The sequence below is a fragment of the Phalacrocorax carbo genome, chromosome Z (assembly GCF_963921805.1).
Source record: "Phalacrocorax carbo chromosome Z, bPhaCar2.1, whole genome shotgun sequence".
In the NCBI taxonomy this organism is placed as follows: Eukaryota; Metazoa; Chordata; class Aves; order Suliformes; family Phalacrocoracidae; genus Phalacrocorax; species Phalacrocorax carbo.
Genome location: NC_087548.1, coordinates 18,925,192 through 18,951,784, shown reverse-complemented (window position 1 = coordinate 18,951,784; position 26,593 = coordinate 18,925,192). Strand labels below are relative to the sequence as shown.

The window sequence follows — 26,593 nt, the reverse complement described above, 5'->3', positions numbered from 1 at the left end:
CCAGGGACACACCTGCGCTCCCACTCCAGTTGCTGGCACTTAGACCTTCATGCACACACATGCACACATGCCTCTGAAGCCACTTACAAAAATTACACATGTAGTTTAAAGGAATGAGTAGCTGGTTAGCAATGGTGAAATATTTATTCTTTCATAAAAATGCCACTGCTTTCTAAAGAATTATTTGGATTTCCTAACAATAGTAGGAGAATCTTTACCTGCTTTTTCTGTTGGCCTCTTGGCAAGAGAAGACACTGAGAAATTGCAAGAGTAGGGTGGGATTCGCAGTGAAAATGCTCATACCAGCATGTCCAACGGGGGAATAAGTCAGGCCAAGCAGTGTGGTGACAAATGTTCCTTAGCTGTCTCCCAAGAGGTGAAACAGAAGAGTAATCACCTCAAGTGTATGTATACAAATGCATGCAGTCTAGGTAACAAACAGGACGAACTGGAGCTCCGTGCCCACTCAGGAGGGTATGATGTCATAGGAGTAACTGAAACGTGGTGGGACAACTCAAATGACTGGGGGATCGCAATGGACGGTTACAGGCTCTTTCGTAAGGACAGGCAAGGTAGAAGAGGTGGAGGAGTTGCACTCTACATCAAGGAACACCTTGAATGGATTGAAGTCAACTATGGTGATTGTGACTGCTCTATCGAATGCCTCTGGGTTAAAGTCAAAGGAGTCATCTCTAAGCAGGACCTAACAGTGGGCACCTGCTATCGACCTCCTACCCATGGTGATGAAGCCGACGAAGCAATACTTGGGGCACTAAAGCAAGCTTCTGGCCAACAGAACCTGGTCCTAATGGGGGACTTCAACTACCCAGACATCTGCTGGAAGAACAACACGGCAGCTCGCACGTCATCCACCAAGTTCCTGGAACACACAGAGAACTGTTTCCTGACACAAATGTTAGTTGTGCCAACCAGGAAGGAGGCGCTGCTGGACTTGCTATTCACAAACCGAGGAAGTCTGCTTTGTAATATCTTGGTTAGTGATAGCCTTGGCTGCAGTGACCACAATATTGTGGAGTTCGGGATCCTGCTGAACGTGCTGATGGTCAGCCCTAAGACAAGGGTTCTGGATTTTAGAAGAGCAAACTTCATTTCACTCAGGGCTCAGCTGGGAGGGATTCAATGGGAAGCTTCCATGGAAGACAGAGGAGCTAGTGAGTGCTGGGAGTTCTTCAAGAACCCCCTGTTGGAAGCACAAAGCCAATTTATCCCCTACAAAGGAAAGGGAAGTAAGCGGAGCAAGGGGCCCCCTTGGCTCAGCCATGACCTCCTGCGTCTACTCAAATCCAAAAGGGAAGCACACCAGAGACGGAGAAGTGGAGGATTATCTGCTGAGAGCTACAAGGGCATAGCCAGAGAGTGCAGAGCTGCAGTTAGAAAAGCAAAGGCCCAACTTGAATTGAAACTGGCTGTAGATGTCAAAAATAACAAGAAAGGTTTCTTCAGACATGTCAACCATAAGCAAAAACAGAAGGAAAACATAGGACCACTGTTAAACAGAAAAGGAGAGTCAGTCACAAACAATGCTGAAAAGGCAGAGGCCCTCAACACTTTCTTCACCTCTGTCTTTACCAGCACTGTTGGGGCCCAGGCTTTGGGAAAAAATGCCGATTGAACTAAACACCGACCCACAATCAGTGAAGGAAGAGTTAGTACGTGAATTACTACATGAGCTTGACCCCTACAAATCAATGGGCCCTGATGCCACCCACCCAAGGGTGTTGAGAGAGCTTGCTGACATCATCGCAAGGCCACTCTCCATAATCTTCAAGGAGTTGTGGAGAATGGGGGATGTCCCAGAGGACTGGAGGAAGGCAAATGTTACCCCTGTCTACAAAAAACGTAATCCAGGAGTGCAGCACAGACTGGGATCCACCCGGCTGGAGAGCAGCTCTGTGGAAAGGGACCTGGGGATCCTGGTGGACTGTGTGGCCAAGAAGGCCAACAGGATGCTGGGTTGAATCAAAAAGGTCATCACCAGCAGAGAGAAAGAGGTCATCATCCCACTCTACTCAGCGCTTGTCAGGCCACACCTGTGTACAGTTCTGGTCCCCGCTGTACAAAAAGGATGTGGACAGGCTGGAAGGGGTCCAGAGAAGGGCCACCAAGATGATCAAAGGACTGGGAAGCTGCCATATGAGGATAGGCTGGGAGAGCTGGGTTTGTTCAGCCTTGAGAAAAGGAGGCTCAGAGGGGATCTCATCACCATGTACCAGTACTTAAGGGGCAGCTACAAAGAAGATGGAGAGTCCCTTTTTACAAGGAGTCCCATGGAGAGGACAAGGGGAAATGGACACAAGTTGCTCTTGGGGAGATTCCGGTTGGACACCAGAGGAAAATTTTTCACAGTGAGGACAGTCAACCATTGGAACAATCTCCCCAGGGAAGTGGTTGACTTGGACACCTTCGACACTTTTAAGAATCGTCTGGACAGGGTGCTGGGCCATCTTGTGTCGACTGCTCTTTCTAGAAAGATTGGACTAGATGATCCCTGAGGTCCCTTCCAACCTGGGATTCTGTGATTCAGTGAAGAGTGAAACAGATTTCTCTACCCTCTTTGCTTACCCTGGTGGTCACTAAACTGTGAGGATGCTGCTTCCTTTGTCTCACTTTACTCTTACATTTAAGTTTTCCACAAATATACTTGCCCAAATGAAATGTGCCTGTATTTGTCCTCATTGTCATGGTGTCCTCTGCAGCTTTTCCTAGGATGATAACAAATGGGGTGTCAGGAGGAATCTTCTTATCCTCTTCTCTGATGACTGAAAAGAAGAAGCAGGGGGTTGTATAACTGAACTGAAAAATGCCAGATAGCCCCAGGGAAAAAAAAAAACCTTGAAAGACTCAATTAATAGTTGTGTAAACGTATTCAGAACTGGATTTTAGTAAATAACACTTAAAATGAATGATTGTAACATTATTCACATGGTTGTTCCTGAGAAATTGGACTGCATTAGCTAATACCTTAATGTCAAGCATGAATAAATTACCATCAAATTTTAGTGCAAAATTATCTCTTACGCACAGAAAGATGATAGCAATGTAACCATTTTGGTACCTTAACATGAGCTGATTGTGAGTTCAGAATAATGAGAGATCATAAAAGGTGTCATTTTCAGCTTTTGAAAGGCATTTAGAGGAAGGCAGAACCTAAAATATCAGGCAGTCATTGTTCAAGTGAGAGTACTGGTGTATGTGATCTTGAATGCCATATAGGCGTTAGCAAAAATTATTACATTTTACGTTTTTAAAAAATCTGAATTCCATTTTCCTGACAGTCTTGATTTCTGTGTATTGGAATGCATATTCTCCTATCTTAGAAAGGAACTTTACCCTGTAACTCCAACTTCTGATATAGAAAATATAAGGGAGTGTCAAAAGTACCAGCACTATCTCAAATCACTTTGCTCTGCTCTGTCAGGTGCATGTGAATTTGCTTAAAAGCTATTTTATAGCATCACAGTTATGAAAATTAAGAAATAGGTCCAAAGGTAATTTTGTGGATATCCGTGGCTGAAAACACTTTCTGGTGTCTCACAGTGGCAGTAAATTGTGTGGGAAGGCACAGGCATACACATATACCCTCCGTTGTAAGCTCTGCTGTGTTTCAGGGTATGTGTTGGTACACCTGCATCCTATAGCTGGAGCACACACTGTGAGCACAAGTTACCTAACATTTCATGTAGGTGTCTCTGCTGCCTCCTCCAATTTGCTCTTCTTCTCTCCTCTTGGTTTGTTTGCTCACGGGAGAGCAGTGAACAGTGCTGCTGCCTGTGCGATTTGACTGGGGATAGTTTGAGGGATTCTCTTGCTAGCGCCCATTTCCTTGAATGATAAGAAAAGTCCTGTATTTGTCTCTATTCTCCACTCTAAAAAAAATATTATTTGTCCTGCAAAGGGTAAACCTACTGGATCAGGAGTTTATTCTGATTAATGTATTGCTGTGGGGTTCTGTGATAATACAGATTATAACAGCATCCTGTTTCAGTGAAACAGACTGCTGATGTCTGGTTTTCCATATTACCAAAGGGAAAGTGAGGAGTGAATGAAGTATATGATGAGCAACTTAGTAAGGTAATTTAGAATCTTATTGTGTTCTGTGCAAAATGATATGTTTCCAAGTGCAAACGAAAAGTCTGTTTGGAAGATTTATGCTGGGGTTACAGTTGAGAAATATCCTTTCCTTTTTAGCTCTGTGTCTTGCAGCTGGATTTTGAATTGCTTGGAGTCTACTAATCGGCTTTACTGGTAGACTTGCTGAGAAAGCATTACAGTCATCCAGGCGAGGGACAAGAAAGAAACGTATGCATTAAATTTCTGAATTTTTGGACACAGGCAGTATGAATCTGTGAGGCACATTTCAGAAACCTTGACATGCTAATTTAATTGTAGCAATAATGAACTAAACCAAAAGAAGTCAGTTATTTTTCCTTTCCCATTTATTCTGAGATTTTACTTTGATAATTCTCTTAGACCTGTGTAGGAAGAGCATTCAGTACCATCTTCCACTGTCTAATATCAGGGGTCAATGTGTGAATTTAGCTGTTTTGTATTTTCATGTGAAAACCTGACAGAGTTTGCATCAGATAGGTTCAACTCTGCGTGTTCACGTATGTATGTATGAGACCATTCCATTAAAACCCTCAGGTGATTTATGAGTCCAAATTCAAGCGTCAAAGCTGCATTAGATAGTTTATTTGAAGTGTATTTGATGCCAAAGCATTTGCCCTGGGTTTGAAAATGAAACGTAGAATTGGAGCTCACTGCATATTTTGGGTGTGCCAGGGGCTTCTGCACAGGAGTGTGGAAGTGAAGAGCTGGTGTGCAGTCCCCTTTCCTCTCCGTCTGGGGCTGTGTGAATTGGTGGTGGGAAGAGAGGAGCTGGCTTCTGGTGCCTGTGACTGTGCGAAAGGAGGGGACTCCTTGTAGCTTGCTGAGAGTATGTGTGTCCTTATTCTGTGTTGTGGCTGGTCAGGGACAGCCTGGATCTCTGTATGAGATGTAGAAAAGCAGTATTTAGCTGAAACTTGGTGCTGGAGCTGTTATTTTGGTCAGAGAATCCTAAAATGGTTATAACTGGCTTAATGAAATAGCAAAATAGGTCTCTAGTTACATATCAAACATCAAGGATCTTTGCTTTCTCTGCTGTTACATCTCAGCAGATTACCAGGTACCTCCAGAGCTGTGAATCTAGATCTGGGATGTTGGCTGGCACTCAGGCAGGACAGCTTGCTCACTAACTCTGCCTGTGCTCTGCAGGAAGAATTACGGAAAACTGTTTATTTCTGTTCTCTGATACTCCCTTTCCCAATTAGGAAGTGTACTGATATTGCTAAATGCCCCTGCCTACTGCCACCAATCCTTCAAAATCATATTTGGAGGGGCTTATCTTGACTCCTCACATATTTTACCCCATCCTGTCTTACTGTACTGACGTTCTTACTAGGCTTGCCACAGTTGTTATGGACAGGCATTTGTTGTTTCGTCCATGCTGACTTGCAAGATTCACGTGTTAACTTTTGCATTGCCTCTGTTGGTTCTCAGTTTGGTCTGATTGTGGATCCCCTCAAAAGAGATAATAGTTCATCTGTAAGAAAGCCCACAAAGCTTATAGGAAGGGTTTTTTCCCCTGTTTTTATGCAGAAGGAGAAATTCCAGTGTGAATTTCTGGTGTGATTGGTGCCATGTGGTCTCAGAGTGCAGGAACTGAAGAACCTAACACATAAATGCATAAGATGTCTCAAATAATAGTAAAACGGGAAGGAGAGGTGGCTAAAAGCACCACTTCAGAAACCATTACTCAATGTGCTATGTTGCCTGTACAGAGCAGAAGAGGGGACAAACAGTGTACTAAGCAGATCTACCACAGAACGTGGGATTTAACTTTCTGTGTAGAATGAAAAATCAAACAGGCTGGGAATGTGGTGGAGATAGACAGGCCTAGATTGTTCCTGATTCATAAAAATTTATTTTTGGGAAAATGAAGGCAGTAATTCATAAAGGAAAAAAACCCCAACAACCTCAACACTTTTTTTGTAAGAACAAGGAAGTCAATAAGCTAGCATAGCAAGGAGGGGTACTAATTTGTTTTGTATTTTTAGGCCTTTCTGTAACTTGCAGAGGCCAGCTCAACTAAATCCTAGTTATTGAACACAATTTCAAATGTAGTTTTCCATTTATCACTTAGAGTCATTTTAATTGTGCCTAACTGTTCTCTGTCCATGCAAGGGAAAAGAAGCCTAAGAGAACACAGCAGAGAGGGGCTATTTCCAAATAGATGATTAAACCGTTACACTAGAAAATGAAATTAGATTGGAATGTAATACGGCTATGAAAATGATATTTGTTCAGTGGGTTGTGTGTGAGGACCCTCATACAACAGTGTAACAGGATTTGCAAGGTATAGGTGCAGAAGTACCAACTTTAGAGAAGAGAATTAATGTAAGTGAGGAGGCTCTCAGGTGTGGTAGACGATGTAAAGTGAAGAGTCCTCCAGCAAAATGTAACAGAGTGAGCTAAAACCAGAATGGATCTACATTTTGACAGGTGACAACTTTCCAGTGATGCCAGCCTATCTATAGAAAGTTAAAATGATGGACAGACCCCTGTGCGGTTGGTTTGGCTTTTTTTCCCATTGAGTCAAGACAACTGCTAATACACTTAAAATAAGGTACTTGTGAAGTGCTTTCCTGGACTGGGACCAGGGAACCCACACAGCATTTTGCAGGATTGATCTCCCGTATAGTCTGTGAAAAATCCAGTATTGCCACGGACTATCAGTTTACCAGCCTTTTTTTCCCCCTTTTTAGCACTATCATGATTAACAGAATTTTATTGCATTATTGTTGTATCATCTGAATGCTTAATATGAATTATGAATGCTTAATATGAAGATTCTACAGTCCACATTTGCATTGACATTAGTACTTGAAAGTAAAATTTAAAGCCTCTCTTTTGAGCTTACATTTCTAGTTCCTGCAGATTTCTAAGAGAAATGTTGAACAACAACTTTGGAAAAATCCATTAGAGTACAGTGTTCCTCAACAGTGATTTCTAAATAATCCGTAAAGTTTCATAGATTCTTACCTCACAGACATTTGGGTAACATCTTTAAGTTACATTTATCATGGAAATGAGTGGGTGTGCTTGATAGAAAGGAGGAAGCTATGAAAAAAGCATGCAATGTGGAACATAGATCATTTGTTAAATGACCTGTCTGGTTTTCCTGTAGTTTGCACTGAATGGACTCTGCCACTTCTGCACTTAGGCAGGATTTTATAGGTTATATCCAGTAAAACTAAATTATTACTACAACATTATGATCCAATATGACGGAAAAATCAGGTGGACTGAAAACTGATGATAAAATAATTCAGAATATTAAAACCAGCTTTTCTTGCTCCTGTGGTGTTTGTGAAAGTGGTATTGGTATTTCAGAGGCAGTGGCAGGCTGGAGTGAGAGTGGCACTGCCCTGTTTGGTGTCTGATGAGAGAGGCAGAGTCAAGAGAGACCAATAACTGCATACTTTTCAGTGATGCCGACCTTCCTATACAAAGTTAAAATAATGGACAGACTCCTGTTTGGTTGGCTGTTTTTCTTCCCACTGAGTCAAGACAACTGATCATGTGCTCAAAATAAGGTAGTTGCTAAATATTTGCTGGATTAGGCAGAAGCAGCTTATGCCACATCACCTGCTAATGCATATTTTGTTATTTAACAAGTTAATATATAAAGTTCTGGCTTGGTGAAGCACCGGGTACTGTTGTGCGGTGGGTGCATACCATGTACCCAGAAGGTTCTGAGGCATTTCCATTGCTAAGGCAGCCTAATTAAAATGTTTACATGAGCATGGTCGGTTTGGTCATTTCAAGTTTGCTGTGAAAAACAATAGCAAGGATTTGTCCTCTGCCTGTATTATATTTGCTGTAGTATTTTTTATACAAAATACGCCTGAAAAATCCAGCAATCCTCATCTGTAATTAATATGGTACATTCAAGGCTCCTTTTGGTAGCAGTGCACTTGTGATCAATTAACTGTCTGAAAGTAGTCTATAATAGATTAGTCTGATTTTCTATCCACAGTCTTTCCAGAATAATGCCAATATTGACAAAAAAACTAATAAGCAAGGGGGAAAACAAAACAAAAGTAAACAGAACAACGCAAGAAATAAAACCTGAAGTGAGTAAGTAGATGCTGTTGCTGACCTCCCCTTTGGCTTCACACCACTGCTGAGGAATCCTCCCATCTGGCCCATCTTTTCCTGGACTGGAGGAAATTAAATGCACACTCAAGTGTGAGAAATAGAGTTTCACACATCCAATACAGGCAATTAACATGATTTGTAAGTTTTCCATTATTTTGGTGAGGTGGGAGTTTTGAGGCAGAAGAAAGTAATTTTTTCCTGATTATTTATTTCCTTCAATATACAGATTATTTATTTTGTAATTTTCTGTAAGCACCAGTTATTTTAGAGTTACTGAAACTCTAAAATAAATAAAGAGTTTCAGGCTGAAACAGAGAAAAAAACCTTAATTTCATGGTGATTCTGGAATTAGCATATGCCCTACTGTCAGGCTGGCAAAACTAAATTGCATAAACCTCCTTTAATACCTATTTTTATTCCTGGAAATGCAGTTATGGAAAATAACTTAATTCAGAATATTTGAGCTGTCAAAAATACAAATTCATAAGGTTATGAGTACCCCTAGGTGGCACTACATGCTTTTGCTGTTCAACAGTAATCAAATACTTTATATGTAAATAAAAGGAAAATCACAACAGCTTAATACACTTGATCTCTAAAATGTCAGTTGTATAATAGATTCCATATTTTCTCTAATAAAGGTGGCTAACAGGGTTTTTTATAACTCTCAGAATAAAATCATACTTGTGTGAAGCTTGCCTGGTATTATACTAGAGTTTATTTCAAATTTTGTTGTGAAAAATATGTACAAGGACTTGAATACACATTTTTCTTTAAAAAAGTGTAAATATTCCACTAAAATATGTTTGTATTTTTTTAATTTAGATTTTAACATGTTTTAAAACTTCCCTGGTAAAGCCCTGCTAACAGTGAGGGAAGGGACAAACAGGCGTGGGCTGGGCCTAGGTGGCTGACCTGCTTGATAAGAAATAGGCTCTTACAATAAAATTCAGATATAACACATTGAAAACATTGTAAAGAAACAGTGGGTTTTTTTCTACATCAGATGACAGCAATGTGTCTCAATATACTAATGAGTTAACACATTCAGCAGGATTTGAAGAAATGTAGAACTTCTAGGTAGATAACGAGTTATGTAAGGAGAGGTTAGTCATACTATATTAAAATCAGTAGGAAACTGGCAAACTGCTAAACTGTTAATCTAGAATAAATTATCCCAGTTTTGGTTTTATCTGTTTATTCATTTCTTTACATCTATATTTAGGCTTTTTAAATGGAAGTTAGCACATCGAGTGTGAATTAATCCTTTCCGGTGACCAGTTAGGGTTGCAATATGTTCATTACTACGTTCTTTTTCATCTGTTGACTACTTTTAGTGAGGAACTATCCTAAAATACAAAATCTGCGCAAGACTTCCCCTGGGTTTGTGTGGAGAGAGGTGACCCCCATGAGCACACGTCAGCTTTTCATGCAATGCGAACACAGGTCAGTGCAGCACCAGGGCATCACTGCCGGAGTACCCAGGCCAGCTCAGTACGCACATCCGTGTGGCATAGGGTCTAGGTGTCAAAAGAGTCTGTCAAGGGAGCAGAGGAGCTACATCAGTTATTTCCTACCCTCTCCATCCCACACAACCAGGAAGCAATGCCTTTGCAGGTTGGTGCAGCCCTTTTTACTGCAGTGAACAAAGATCTTGCTGGCCCTTGCAGAACAGACAGCAATAAACCCAACTACTGCAGTAAAATAACCTAGAAAAACCTCTGTTAGGTGCTAAGACTAGACTGTGAGTCTTCCCAGGTGTCCTTTAAATTCAGTGGAACAGAGAGACTCATCCAGAGGGCAGTTTTCATCACGCAGGTTTCCTGCTTTAGCAACACTGGAGGATTTTTCCATTGAGGGTGCCCAGCTTGGCTCATTAATGAGAAAGGCAGGAGTCTTAGGGTTGGTCTGTGTGTGCGGTATGAGAGGAGAAACAGATGAAAGTAGTCTTCTCTGTTTCTTTGACTTGGCTTTTTATACAGAGGTGCCCTCCAGACATTATGGCTCTGCTCCCGTTGGCAAATGATATATACAGGTAGGTCTATATATATTTCCATGTAGGCTTTTCAGTGCAATCACATGTATCAACCGTATTAATAAGCTTTAAGAGCTAAAGCATGACAGCTGAGCTGGTACTGACACCAAAGAGGAATCTATGTGATAGCATTTCTTAGCAGTCATTGGTAGTGGTGACACCTGGGCCATAGGTGATGTAGCACTGGGGAAGGTAGCTTTAGTCCTGTTGGCTTGGGGGTAATCGTTTCTGTGACATCTGGTGCAAAAGAACTGAAGTAACCAAAGCTGAGAAAGACAAAAACCCTTTAACTGTGTCCTAAAGTGGTTAATATTATTCACAACACACTTTTATAACTAATGCAGTGTTTCAAAATAGTGTATGTGGGACCTTTGTCACACCAAATGCAGTAATGGAAAAATAAGTCTGAAAGCTGAAGTAACTGGGGAAAAAAATTAAAAAAGGCACCCAAAAGCCTAGTGGATTAAAATGAAATAGGCTATGTGCTGGAGAAGAACAAAATGTTCAGCCGTCCTGGGTTTTCATTTCATGCATTAAGCTGCATGATACTTTTTCTGAATCCTTAATTAACCAGTCTAGGGGATGTTGCAAGTTGCTTAGCAGGGCAGTTTTTGTACCTTTTTTTGAAGCTGGTGTAAAATAAGTAAAAAGAATAATAGGGGCATCAAGGAAACTTTGTAATGTGGTTGTGCATGTTCTCTATGCTGGCTTTCAGTGTTTGGTGATTTGGACTGCAGTTTATATTTCTGTACACAAGTTTAACAGACAGTGATGTCCCTTTCCTCTCAGCTTTCTGCTAAATAGTGTTCAAGTCCACAGCACATATAAAAACAATATCAGTGTATTTTCTTCTAGGTCATCAGGTGAAGATACAAGAGTAGTAAATACCCACATGGCAGAAGTCTTCAGCTGGTTAGATAGGATCCAGTCTTCATGTGAATCCTGTGTAAACTGCAAAACATGCTAAATCTCCTAATATGTCTCTAGCCTGCATTTCAGAAAAGAGCACGTTCACCAGCACAGCCGATTTTACTGCTACAGATAAAATAAATGCAAGAACATGTAATACAGGCTGATATCATGTTACTATTTGTCAATAACAAAGAGATGGGCATGTTCTCAGTGCCAGGAGTACAGACACACAAATAAAATTTGAACTTACATTTGTTTTGACCTAGAAGATACATAAGGAAATATTAATGGATCTTTTGCTATTTCAGGCATAAAAACAAAACCTGCAACATCTGATAAAACAGGTAATAGTACCTGAAATGAACAAAAATCCATACGAACCTCAGCTCTTAAGTTTCTGCTATCTTTTCCACACAGTTGTCTGTCTTCTTGGCAGACCGTTGGATTCATGCCTCCCAAATCCTTCCTTCTCTTATGGTTGGGATGTGCAGACTGCCATTTAGTTTAATGCAGCCACAAGAGGAGAGGGTAAATTAAGTGAAAAGCTGGATCCACTAAAGGCAATACCAAACTCCTACTGACTTCTGGGGGACAAGGGTTTTCCTAGGATACCTGAAGGTACATACTTTCCCCGAAGGAGGTCTGTATATTCTTAAGTAAAGAGCTTTCTGGAAGTGAAGAAGGAACAGGGCAGGTGGAAAAGAATTGTGTGTTGAGCTTGGCATTGGCTGGTGTTGTGTTTATACACAAACGGTGCATTTTGTAGTGAAACCTTGTTGAGGAGGGTGTGGCTAAGGTAGAAGGTGGGGTTTTGATTCCTCACAAGCTTCAGGCATGTACCAAAAGCCAGTGTTACTTCTGCATACATCACTGTCATATGTCATCTGTATATATTTAGGTATGCATAAATATATAAACATACACATACAGGTGATATCACATATATGTTAGTACATTATATCGAGCATCAGAAAACAAATTGTACAGTTTTCCCATTTAACAGGTGTACTTGAAAAATCTAACAGTACCCTAACGAAATAACATTCTGCTTGTGGCTGACAGGGAAATACTAAGAGAGCAGGTAACTGTTTTGTAATTGTGCTCCTTCAGAAGGGAAGAATCAATAATCACTGAAGTGCAAAGGGAAGATAAATCAATTGAGAGGAAAACGAAAAAGTTTGAAAGGATGATGTTGGAGAGACCTGACTCTGATTTAAAGAGGTTTTAGCCTGTGATTACAAAACCTTTTCCATCTTGTGAAAATAATGATGTAGTTCATTAGTTGGGTTTTTTTTGACTGTCAGAGCTAACGTTCACTTTATTGTTACCATGATGCAATGAATGCCTTGCTTCTTGAAAAAAAGAAAAAGAGTGTAATTAATTATTTAGGCCTTTTTTATATAAATATTTATCACTGTTTTTCCTCATGATAACTGTAAAGACACTGAGCGATCACCGCATAATCTCAGTGAAATAAAGGGGATGAGCATTATATGCGAAATATATGACCTACTTGTGCTGGGTTGACAAGAAAGAGTGTAGCAACCCCAGAAGGGTCTTCTGTCTGCTGTGCAGCACTCTTCATCCACACGGCTGGTAGGGAGCCAGGGACAAGCTGTAGTGTCTGTGTCTCCTGCGTCTCAACAATAAGCCATGCTGCAGTTAGTATTGTAAAGACGCGCGAGTGAGCAGAATACGTGGAGGTCTTGTGCAGAGCACAGTCTGAATATTTAATATGAGGCATGTTAAAAAAGTAAGACAGCCTTTTGATATATTTTTAATTTGTTTATTCCAGAAATAGAAGTCAGATGGTAGCCGGTCAGACTGTAAAGGGTTTCCCAGAATGGTGTGATTGTGGGTTGTTTTTTTTCCTTCTTCTTCTGTTAAGCAGTGACAATTATGACATTTTAATGTCTAGAAAATGTGGGTGACCCAAAAATTACTATTATTTGTTCTAGGCATCAGACAGGGAAGAAAAAAACTGTATTTGGCAGGTTGATATATAAAAAATGGCAGGTTTTTTATTGCTGCTTCTGGGGCTGGGAATGTTAGAGCAAGTTCCAGGTAGATGGACTAGCCAAGTGACAGGGTCATTTGGGCAGGTGATAAATTGTACAGAGTAATTTCAAAATTGTACTTCAGGGAATGCTGCCTGGTAGAGAATTAAGTGCTACTACACATTCAGCAGTCTTTCAGAAAACTCCCTGCAGCCTGTTATCTTTGCTTGTGGCCTGTCTTTGCAGGGCAAGGGCTGGGTAAGCAAATAGTTTTTGCAGCTCTGTAAAACCACAGACTCTCCTTCCTTCTCGCCTGCCCTCTTCCATTCCTCGAATGATACCACACACATGCACACCCCACAGGCACACAACAGTTGTGCAGCTGGAAAGCATTTGGAAGTAAAACAGTATGTGGCTTGTGGAATGGGGTTGCTTGGGAGCTCCTCATATTTTATTTTCACTATCTCATTAGAAATAAGAGGAGCCCGTAAAGAAGAGGGTCTGCCATCGCTTCAAGACATTCCGACTCTCTGTGTAAAGGGCATAGCTTACGTGCCCAACCATGGCACGTGGGCAAACTTCACCAACTGGAAAAAAATGACAAAACCTGTATGTTCTCATGTTATTACCATATTAGATGATGTCAGAAGAGGCAGATGGGGAAGGGGCAGCCTGCAGCCCCAGTGGCAGCGGGCCGGTGCTCCTCCTGGCACTCACCACCTTTGTGGCTCAGGGTTGCACTTCAGTGCTCCTGGTTTTTCCATCCTTGTTGACCACGTGTGAGATGCCATCACTCAGTGCTCCCGATGGTGCTGCCTGAATAGCATGCAATCTTATTGATCCCATTTCCACACATGCTGAGTTGTTTTTTGCATGTACTGGTTAAAATTTCCCTCCTCCCTCGTGCCACCTCTGTGTTTTTTATTTTTCTCCTCCTGGGCTATTAGCTCTACCATGTGCAACTTATGCCTTTTGAATCACTCAAAGCACCTAGTGCTTAGCTGGTACTACAAAACTCAGTGATAAAAATAACTCTCCATTTCACTGTCACTCTGCAGTTGCATAAATACTGTTCTTGATATTCAGCCTCCGTCACAGCACTGTCCCAAAGCTGCAAACTGCAGCACTGAAAGCACACAGGGTAAACATTTCCAGGATTTAGCCTTCTGGAAACAATGAATTTCTGTAATGTAGTAAAAGTAAGATGACTGAAGTATCATTGCAAACTTGCAAACTCCTCCAATTTTATTGTAGGCCTTACAGTATTGCATTTCGCTCTACATCACGGTTCCTGGAGTTGTGTGATTTTGTAAACATCTCAGTTTTATTAGTCTTTTCTTTTTTTTATAGTTATTTTTAGCCTCCTACCAGTTTCTGAGGGGAGCTTCATAGGCAAGCAAATATGAACAACCCAAAGAATATTTTAAAATTAATCTCAAGTTTTATGGCTTCACCTAAATCACAGTTGTATTGGCTTGGAGCTGGCAATATTGCCATGATGTGGTAGTTAATATTTTGACCTTCTAATGGTAGCCATTGGATAAAATCAGTCTGAAAAAGGATGGACACAGTTACTTGCTCTAAATCAGAGAACCTTTACTGGATATTGTTTGGATGTAATGTTCATGTTCTCTGTGGGAATGTATGAAAAAAATGAAGAAAGATGATATGGCACATGGACAGAGTATAGAAAAATTAGAACATTTGGAATGGATGGACTGAAAATGTACTGCAGGGATGCTCTGGGGATCAAGAAGTGAAAGCACAGAAAGCAGAGGGAAATTCTGGTCTATTTACTGAAAGTAAATCCTTTTCCTCTGGATGTTTAATAACAGAAGAGCCAGACATTAAAAATACAAGAGAGTCAAAATCTCAACACCAAGTTGAATTTCTTATCATCCACAAAGAGGAAGTAAGGACACTCTTTTCTTTAAAAAAACTTACATGATATTGCTTTAGCAATCTTCTGTTTTAAATGTGAGCTATGTATAGAAAGGAGAAGAGGAAAATGTCGGGAGGTTAGAGCGGTACAAAATAAGGACTAGACAGAAACAAGCTGACAGAAGGAAAGCAGTAGCTTGCAGCCTATATTGTAGAGGAATGCACTCAAATAGGAACAAGAGAAATATCCTTTTTTAAACAGCAATGTAAAGGAAATGGAAGATATAACTATCAAATGTCCCAAAGGAAATGTACTGAAGTTTTCCTTCTGTTCAAGGAAGAATTAAAAAAAGCAGGGATACATCGGATAATTCAAAGAAGAGCATGTTTGCTTCAAGTTCTTCGCCTGAAGTTTTGCTTCACTATGTGTCCTCTTCATTGGCTGCCAATCATTTCGCTGTCTTGTATGAGCTATATTCTTGCTCAATAGCCAGACTGATTCCAGCTGCACTGTGGTGTCAGCTCAGGTGTCAACAGAGAAAGCAGAAACAGGAGACTGGGAAAAGGCTGTGTGGGGGCTAGCGTGGTGTGTTCGTGAGCAAGTGTGAAATTAGAGATGTTTTTGCTTTGCACTGTTGACAAACATGAGTATTGCTCGGTGTTGTGCAATGTTGCAACACAGCATTGAACCATAGTGTGTGATGTCAAGGAAGAGGTGACACTAGCACCAGCCTGCACTGACTGCTGTGACTACTGTGGGTCTGGAGATGGGAGGCAGGCAGTAAAATGCTGCATGAAGTGCTTGCTCTTGAGAACAGAAAGGAGTCTGTCGCTTTTGCTTTTGTAAATAATAAGCTGTAAGACAGCAACCTAAATTACTGAGCCTGCAGCAATATGGTCTGAGCATAGGATACTGCCCAAAAAAGCTCACTGCTGTTTGCTAAACCTGTAAGTAAGGTCCTTTGCAGGAAACAGGATGGATTAGCTCTGTGGAGCAATATGCAGTTGACATACATTTGCATCTGTAGGAAATGGCTGCAAACAATCCCACAGAAACTCCTGGCAGTAAATTAGTGCACAGTTGCAAGGAATGAGTGCACAGAAGGTTGTTCCTGTTACCAAGTGCGGGATGGACTGAAATGCTGCTCTGAAGGAGATTTGGCAATAGCATCTAGCTGGCAGAAATGCTGATCTGCTAAATCAAAGTACACAAGAGGACAGAGGTTTTCCTGAAACAAGCACTGGGTGTATTTGAAATATAGACAAATATATTGCCTACCACAACCTGAATGGCCAGTTGAGAGCACACACAGACAGAGCAGTAATTGCGCAAAAGGTTTTTAACTTTATAGTGTTCAGCAACAGATCACTCAAGATTCAGCAGTCTCATAAAGTTTGCATGCAATGATAAAACATTCAGATCAAATCTCTGAAGACAGACCATAGGTGATCACCTGCAATGACTCCAGTGTCAGCAGGAGCTGCAGTAGGGAACCAGAACCAACCTTTGCAAAGTACAACCTAGTGGATATTCTGTATTTAGAAAATGGGGCAAAATAATCTACAGCAAAGTTCAAGTGATATATAGACGAAGGGCATCTGAAAACAAGACAAGTTCATCAGATCAGCTAGAAAGCATTAGAAAGCCACTGCTAAGACAGCCAAGAAAGTAAAGGCAGGGAGACAAGTACAGATGTGTGTCTGAAAAGGCTGGACCATCAGATTACACCCACAGCAGGGGTAAACCTAATGCAATGATTGCTAAGCTAGGGCAACCTTCCCAGGAGAGATGGTGTGCTGTGTCGCAGCAGAGACATTGGGCAAGGCTGGTTCGGTGGGCAGCTTGCTGTGCAAACGGGCGGGGGCACGGAGCACGCAGGAGCACCTCTGTGCTCAGTGGCTGAGCGGCATGGAAAGCAGTGACAAAATTAATGTGTGGGAGAGCGCAAGGCATGAGGAGGGGTGTTGTGTTGGGCTGGTCAGGGGCTTGGTACGCATCCTGCGCTTCTCTTACTGGCGTGCTAGAAAAAGTGCAGAAAAGATACAAAAGAGAGCCAAAAAAATAGACGGTGGGGGTGCAGGAATGTTAGAGTAAAAAGAGTGTATGTGGAATTGTTCTCATTCAGTGGAGCTTCCTGACTCAGACCAGACTTACCATATCTTTGTGTAGTTTATGATTTGCTGTTGATGAGTTTTAGTAAGTAATTATTGCAATTGTATTACTCATATTTTAGTGTATGTTTCAGATTCATACGCTGACATGTTGTGTCATTTATAAAGTAATCTGTCTTGTTCAATTATTCGTAGGGTGAACTACAGCTAGGCATTGTGTTTAACAAGGTACTAGTTAAAAAAAAAAAGAAATTACTAAATTTAACCCTTCTTGGAGAGGCTATATAATAGTAAGTACTGTGAGAGGTTTTACACATTAGGCTTGCTGTGCACTAACAGTTTTCTTTTTCAAAATACCTTAATGTAGTAAAACAACATGTTAAAATATAATTCATTAATTAATTAATTTGTTAATATTAATTTATTTGCTAAAAAAGTATTGGGGGAAAAAAATCAGTCCAGGCACAATGTCCCCTCATTAGCTCTTCATTGTTATAACTGATAGAATTAAAACACGAAGTCTAAGTTGATCATGTATTGAATCCTGAAAATTTTACCCATCAGAAACAAGTGTTATTTTAAATAATATTTTGGAAATAGGCAAAAATCCAAGAAGCCAAATAGGACCACAAAACAATACTTCTTTCATCTTACTGTAGTTCGCCTTTCTTGATATTACTTGTATGTTGTTTGTCTTTTTTTTTCAGTCGCTCACTTTTTCATAGACTGTCCTTAGAGATCTGCAGAGACTTTTGAGTATTCAGAACTGTGTGCAAATTCTGTTTGTGGGAATGCAAGCATACACTCACTTTTCATAATAATGATACTCATATATTTACCAAATGTTGAATACAGTTACAAAATCAGAATAATTTAGCATCTGAAATTTCTGCTCAAGGTATTATTATGTACTAAACCAAGTCAACATAATACTTCACAGGAGAGGATATTATATGCAAATCTCCAAAGTAATTCCTTTAAACTGGTAATATTTTTCTGACTACATTAAGTTTTATCAGGCAACTGAATTCTTAATTTCTGCTAGTAATTTTTAAGGCAAATTATTAAGACTGCAGTTCCGGTGTGTTCTTTCTACCGGTCCAGGCATCAGTTCTGTTTTTTGGTATTTAACTTTTAAAACCTTGAAAGATGTCCGCTACGTGATTTTGTGTGACAGAAAGAGTTTAGCTGTAGATTTCATTTGCGCTTCCCAGAAAAAAAGTTTTTTATACTTCAGTTCAGTTAGCCATATAATTTTAAAAATCATTAGTCAATATTGTGAACATTGACTTAGACCTCAGATCACTGATATGTAATTAGCACAATAATTTATTCACATATATACTTCTAGATATTATTTCTTTGATTTTTATGTGTGTGTGTGAATATGATATATGAGTGACTTTATCATATTTGCTTTTACCAAGTTTTTCATATAATAAATGGATTTTCCATGTTTTGGGCTTTAGGCATTCAGCTGATGAAGAGTTCTGACTTTCACATAATATTGTGCACTAATCATTAGCCTCAACTTGCACTGACAGTCTTTTTTTTTTTTTTTTAATAAGGAACTCTTAGATTACTATAAAAAGCAGAATTTGGATTCTAATGCAGTATGGAATTTTACGTATTTTATTCACTGCTTATATTTAATCTTAACAGCCCATATACATAAACAATAAAATGTAACAATTGTGCCTCATAAAACAACATTTTTTGGCTCTTTAAAATGAAGGTATCACATGCTATTAAAAGAAAACATTGTGCATCAGTTTTATCTCAGAACTTTTATTCCACAGCTAAATTAACATAATGACTTTAATTTTCAATTCCTTGCCCATTATTTCCATGTTTGGAAGATTAACCTCAACAGCTTCAGTAAGACACCAACTGAAATTCCTCAGGAGAAATATGCCTCATTATTTCAGTTTTTGCTATTAGATCATTATGTTGCTGTATTGTAATTAGGACAGTTAGTTTGAGGCTCAGATATGTGGCAGCATGACTTTGGGGTCAGTCATCATGTAAAAAGAACTGATGATTTAATAACATTAATGAACCATCCCCTTAAATCTCAAACTGATTCTTTTGGGCATTTAGGATAAGGTACGAGAAAAATTTCTTTTCCTTTTGTTCGCACACTTTCATTTCCTTCCCAGGCCTGGTTCTGGCTGAGAAAAGTGAAGCAACTTGAAGTATTTGCATCCTGTCATGACACACAGATCTTGTGAAAAGAAAAAAACCATAAGAGAATTGTTTTACAGAAACAATAATTTTAGATATAGTTTGGTAAACATGCAAACTTTAAAGGCTCTGTGTACATCCAATCATCTGGTGCTTCTCCTACTATCAGGAAGGGTATGATTTCATTTCATGTTCACAGAGTTTGGAAGTTAAAACATGACTACCTTAAAAAAAAAAAAAAGAAAATACTGAGATTGAAAGGTTGGTTACATGTGTCCTGTTTATACAATGTTGATTGTAGAAATATATTGTTTCGGAATATGCCATCACTTTATATGTATTTATAAGTACTTCCTGCTGTGTATCCACTTTGTGTTTATTAATTTTTTAATTTCCCTCTTAGATATGGGTGTCTGGGAGTCCGGATCATGTCCCTCTTGTTTCAATGGCAGGTGCAGCCAGGGCAGTGCACTGTTCCTCTCTTTTAAATACATGTCTTAGAAGAAAAGACACAGTGTGCTGGGGTTGAGTGTGACCGTCTCCAAAGTTATGCTTTAAAAATGGAAATCAAAAGGGTTCAAGGTTTGTGAGAATGATCAACAACATTGTAAAACAATTTTATCAGTCATGGCACTTTTTGTGCAGACATTGGTAATTCCTAAGGTTCTCCCTAAACTGTCTCAGCATTTTTGACAAATCTTATGGTAGATTTCTTCCTAAATATATGTCTGCTATACATTGTTTTATTTTACATTCATTAGGGATTAAAAGTGCTTGTGTAAGTATATTAAAACTGGGGAACATAGACTTCAGAAGCTGACATTTTCTAGAAATGCAGTCAGGTATCTGACTTTATGCCCTTATATTTGAAACCTTGTAGGCAGTGATATTTTTTAGGATTCACATTGCTTGCTCTGCTGCCCTTTTCAGCGCTGTGGGAGCCCCTGCCTTGGCTTTTCTGTGGGCAGATGAGTGATGGTGAATAATTTATTTCTTTTCTCATTGCCGCCAGAGTACATCTGCACATTAATATGAGAAACAGTTCCTCTTGCTCAGCTAGCAAGAAAAATCATAAATAATATTTTGGGCCATTTAGAGACCAGTTGTATCTTCAAGCTGACTTCTTTGTAAGATATAAATAATTATAAAAGATAATAAATGAAATATTCCTTCTAGCTCAACTCCACCCACAGAGGTCTCCTGCTTGAGTTCAGTGACACTGTCACTTGAGATACTTGGCCCATCAACGAGCTTGAGCTGAAGGTCAGGCGATGCTGATGCTTGAAATACAGCTGAAATGGAAATGGAGCTATTCTTCAAGCTGACAACGCTCTCAGTCCCTGTGCTCATGTACAGTTCAAGTATTTTTTGCCATATGGTCACTCTCAATTTGGTACTATGTCTTAAGGAGAAGAGCTTCAGCTAGATTTTGTCACAGAAGCAGGCTGTTAGTAGTGCTTGTTTATGTATTTCTGGCAACTGTGAACTCTTGTTTGTTTGCGTGTTTTCACTTTGCTTCCATTAATGAAGATAAAAGATTAGTCTTTCTAAGAAAACACTCAGTTTTCACACAGACAGTGTTTCTGTTGTCAATATAAATGATGGATGAGATCTTCACCTCTGTAAAGACAGTGAAAATTAGCAAGTAGTTTTTATTTCAGGATCCTGAGATGTATCATTCTTGGCTTGTTTTCTTCATTGTAGAACTAAAGTGACTGCTCTTCTCTATTTAGATGTCAAGACAGGTCACAGACATTAATCACAACAGGATAATAAAACCACATGTTTTGGCAGTGAGGTCATGCCCTCTGTGTGAGAGGTATTGTATTAGTATGGCACGGGCCAATTTACAGTAGAAAATATATGTTGCAGAATTTATATATAGTAAATAAATTTTGCTTCCTGGTTATATGTGACCTTTCCAAGGCTTGCCTAAATCTTACTTCAGCAAAGTAGTTTTATTAATGCTTTCAGGTTTAACGTGGATATGGCATGCTGTCACATTTGTATGTTGTTTGCTATTCCTTTTGCTCTACAGAAGCTGGCTTCCATTTGTACATGCCTTGAATTGGAATAAATGGGACCTCTATTATAAAACCTAATGTCAGATTGATTCCATCTAGAAAATAACAATTTTTAAAGGTCACATAAAGTAGGCAATTTTCCGCCCTTTTTTTCTAGATATCTTTGATTAAAATAGTTTGTTCTGTTTATTAAATCACTGGTGTTTTCCCTTCAGGGCCAGCTAAAGCAGAAGCAGATCTTTGTGTTTGTCATCAGCTTAAGGTCACAAATACCACTAGATTAAATACTGCTATATACCTTTCCCCACTCTACTGAATTATCAGTAAAGAATTATTTACCATAAAATTAAGCGCACACATCCAGAGTCAGTGTAAAATGTTACCCTGAGCATAGCCAGGCATTTCAATCAATGCACATTTACATCTACTTCTGCAGATGTTTTCCAATATAGACTGTAATAACCTGAAACTCCCAAAGAAATCGACTTTTGTAGGAGTTGGATCAGACCTATAGCATCCCAAGTGATTTTTACAAAGAATGTCTTTGAAATTGATTTGTAGAATATGAAATGGCTAAACAAAATGCCTTGATTGCCTTTCATTGTTTAAAGTATATTGAGAGATGGATGCTTAAAAAAAGGCATTGTGCTCTCCTCCCCCTTCCATATTATTTTATTTCCTGGGGACCTTTGTCACAACCACGATTATAAAAGGGAACATTTAGCTCAGCTAGGAAAATTTGGATCCTACAGTTTATAATCTTTGTCTAGTTGGTGCTCTGAGGGATAAACCTAATAATTCTGGACTGACCCAGATTGAACAAAAAAACCCTTGTCATCTTTATAACTGTTATTTTGCCCAGCAGTCTAGCCTGAAGTTCCAGTGTTGCCCTTGATACAGCTTTCAGCATGCCTTCCAGAGCCTCCATGCACGTGTGCAGCTCTTTCTGTCTCTCCACAGTGGCTATTTAATATTCCAGACTGCACACAGCTTGCTTAGTGCTAGTGTCATTTCGTATTACCCAAGGCATGATGCAAACCCTGATTTGAAGATTAAACCTGAGCTACCTTTGTGGTACTGAGCACCTTTAATACTTATGAGAGGTGGAAAAGAAGACGTGTGTGGATGAACTCAGTGATATGAGATTTGAATAAATTTTCTAGGAAGTCCTAAGACTCACTTTTTTGGGGGTTTGTTTTTTTTTTAAATCAGAATTAAATTCTGATAATTTATAAAAAACGATTTTTATAATAGATCAAACTGAACTAAAAATCACAGCCGAACAAATAGTACATGCCAATTATCAGAAGGCAGAAGGGGTAACGTATGCATTCCACGACAGCAGTTCAACAGCTTTTGTGTTCATTTAGTTAAACTGTCTGTGCACTATTAAGTTAGTATGACAGCCCTCAAATACTATTAAGCAAGTGGGTTGGTAAGACTGGAACAGTTTTTGTGTCTCAGGCTCAGAAATTAGACTTAACAGGACCAATTTAAAGTATATGCTCCATTGTAAATGTGAGGAAGAAATAGTCTGCGTCCTGCTTCACACGTGGGAATAAAAGAGTATTAATAAAGTGAATAAAAATGTGAACTCTGACTTCTTCAGCAATTTCTTATTCTCTGTGAGCAATATTTTGCCAAAATATTAGAAACTGTTCATCTGTGGTTACATTTCAGCCATTGTCAGAGGCACTGTCAGCTCTTTAGGCAAAATTTTAAGGTTACCAAGGCATTGAGAAAAGGTTATGAAAATAATATAGGAAGAAATTATGAGTTCTTAGAAGTGAGTTAATAAACTAAATTTATTATTAAACATGATTTTGAAGTATATGGAAACTATGAAACATTACAGTATTCTAGCCAACCCCCCCCCCCCCCCAACAAACTTGATAATAATAATGTCATCACAATCACAATAAAAGACACCACAATCAGTTCCTGAATGGAAGGACATAAAATATTAAAAGTGCAATATATGACTTCAGTCCACAGGGTAGTTTGACAATTAGTTTTAAAAAACCAACACTCTCCCCCTTCCAAATATAAATATGTCAATATAGTATTTAAATGTTTTTTTTCCAACCAAGCCCACATTTCCATGGTAATTTCCTTTTAGGAGGAAAAAAATCTCAGCTTTTATTTACTGGAGAGAGAATATCAGAGATGTTTAAAAGGTTTTTTTAACATTTGCTTAAGTTTTTCTTAGGAAGTTATTTTCTTTAATACAGAGTTATCACAGTTATTAGAATAGGCTACACAAATATTAGACTATGTAGGCAAAAGATGAGTGATAAAAGTATGGTATGGCATGGCATGGCATGGCATGGCATGGCATGGTTGAAATGCTGATACAATGTTACCATGTTAAGCAATCCAGATAATATCTAGAATATGTTCATGAATTTTTAGTAATACTGACCCTGAATGCTAAGCTGCACAGCAGCTATTTCTGGAGTGAAAGGTTTCAGAAATTATGGAAGTTGCAGTGTTGGATACAGACTGTTGCAATAATTTCCTTTGCTGGATTTAATTTCACATAAAATTTTCAACATGTTATTGTTCTTGTAGTACATGAACATTTCTGCAGAGTCTTTGAAGAAAAACAGTAGTTACACAGTTGTACCACTGTGCAAGATAGAATAGTCCTTGCAGAGCCCAAACCCAATGTCACAACTCTGGTTCAGCAAAGCCCTTTAGGTTGAACTCGCTGCTCCAGCTGTTTGGTTTGAGTTAGTCTATCTTTGTAATGTCTCCTTCTGTGACCTGGTTCTGCTGGCTTGTTTGGGAAGCCTTACTATGCTATCACACAGTCTCATGGGGTAGGCAGGGAGCAATACAGCTGTAAGAGCTTGGCAAGATCTTGGAAATGCTGAAATAAATACATCGGTAAATCTATCCATCCACTTTTTTTTTTTTTTTTTTTGTAGTGAGCATTACCCAATCATATAATTTTTAAATTTGAAATTAAAATGTACTAGCACAAAATGCTCTAAAATCTTGGAAATTCTATATCAAGATATGAGCTTTCCAGGCCATCTCTGTAATCTGAACTGATGCCCAAATATGAGCTCCATCCAAGTGAAAGAGCTGTAGAATTATCATTTTTATGCAGCTATGTTCACAGGATACATGCACAATCTGGTATGATTCCTAAACTCATAGCTGCAGAGGCAGGATAACTATTCAGGAGCCTTGGGTATGTGCAAGTGCTCTTTTTTGGACTCTGGCAGAGTTTTGGAGAACCAAATCTTCCCATTTGTCACATACACCTAGGTGCATGTTTTCAGAAAAGTTCTCTTTCTAAGTATAGAAGTGAAGACATTTGTGCTCAGTTTGGCTCTGATTATCACATTTGTGACCCATTTTTAAAAAAACACTCAGTATCCAATACAGTGAATTATTCTGAAACTCTGGTCTCTTACAGTAAAGCTGAACAAGAAGCTTGAGGCAGTATGAAAACAGTGTGGGTGGCCCTATGTATAGATGTGATAACTTGCTTTTCTGGAGCAATAGAAAATCGCTGGGGAAGTTGTGATCTCTGTGTAAAATATGTATTGTTTCTGTCTGATCTTCTGCACTTTTTCAGACAAATATTGTAGGGGAAATCCTACGTTCTCTGCAACTTTTCATGTGATCATGAATTCATCCACACTTTGCAGTTGTAGCATAATAACCAACCATGTGAATAAAGTGTAACCTGAATGAGTGTTAGTGTTCCAAAACAGTAGTAAACCTTACTATTTTTTCCAGCTCTTTAAAATAAAATTATTTCAGTCCACATACCTGCTTTCTCAGTTAGTATCATGCTACTGAAACTGTAGCTATTGAAATAGCTGTAATATAAATACGCTTCTTAACAAGACAAATGTGTAATGGTAACACTTTTCTGTTTATTTCCATTTACAGTATCTCCTGAATATTGGTGTCATCTCCTCAATTTTGACAGGAGCTAGATGGTATTTGGATAATGTTACAAGCATCTGTTGCCAATGTCTATCAAACTGGGATTTGGAATATAGTCTTTTAAAATGCCTTATATTGAAAAAAAACTTTTTACACATAAAGTTAGTGTCTGAGGTATATTTCTACTATGCAGGTTTTCCATTTTGGGACTTAGAATATACACCATCATTTTCAAACAAGGACAAACTCCCACTAACAGAAAATGCTGTTGAAAGACATCATAGCATGCTCTGCATATTTGCACTTACACTTATTTACAGTGTAGCTTCTTAATCTCTGCTTTCAGTTTAGATATGTAAATGTTAGTATACAAACATTCCGTCTTTCATATGTGAATTACTTTATTTACAAATGCAAAATGTCATGTACCAATATGCCTGTATACCTCTAGCAATCTGATGTTTTCAGCATTAAAGCCTCTGATTTTGATGTCTATATGTATAAATAAATAAATAATACTTTCTATGTAAAATTCCATTAAATACCAATTGGACATTCTTCATCTTGTAAATGGAACTCCTTCATAGTGATAATTATGCGTATTAAAACGTAATATATTTATCTTGAGCTGAGAGTTGACTGAACTGCGTAATAAGTAAAGAAGATGCCTGTATTTAGAAGTGCTTTAAAACCAATATAGCAGGAAAGTGCTAAGTACAGTGTTTTTCTCCAGACTATTTGGCAGCTGACTGCTGCTGTTCATATTAATTCTGTCCAAGAAATTTGCCCGTGACAAACCTGAAAATGTCTATATTGTTTTTAAAAGTATATGTATGATTTGCTCTAAGACACTTTTTAGATGCAAACATTTTTGCCTAAGAGTGGAGGAATATATTGAAATCCAAATGATTATATTAGTTTGATATAAACATAGCCATTACAGATGTAGTAGCCACAAGATTCTCAGTATTAGGAAAACTGATAACGATTAACAGCAATGAACTACTCTTTTGTCATTTTGCTTGGTGAAATAGTATGTGCAAATTGGATTAACAGTATTGAAATAGAAGTCCAAAAATATGTAAATCTTCTTATGTTGTTTCTTCACTCAGATTTTGGTGCTTTTAAGGAGGTAAGAAATGTGAAGGTGAATCTTTTCTGAATGGGTCATTGAATTTGTATCTCCCACAACTTTGTGCGTATTTAGACACCAAGTTCAGAGACAAGTAATGGTCTCAGTACCTTTACCAAGCGTTTTTAATTTGTGAGACTTGCTTCAATTGAAAGGAGTTGTAGGCTTTAAGAAAACACTTTAGGTG

General features: G+C 38.9%; 1 protein-coding gene across 1 annotated transcript in view; it reads left to right on the top strand.

Annotated features, from left to right (window-relative positions):
* HCN1 (hyperpolarization activated cyclic nucleotide gated potassium channel 1) overlaps positions 1 to 26,593 on the top strand; it is a 202,580-nt gene that overhangs the window by 78,754 nt on the left and 97,233 nt on the right. The window lies entirely within an intron of this gene.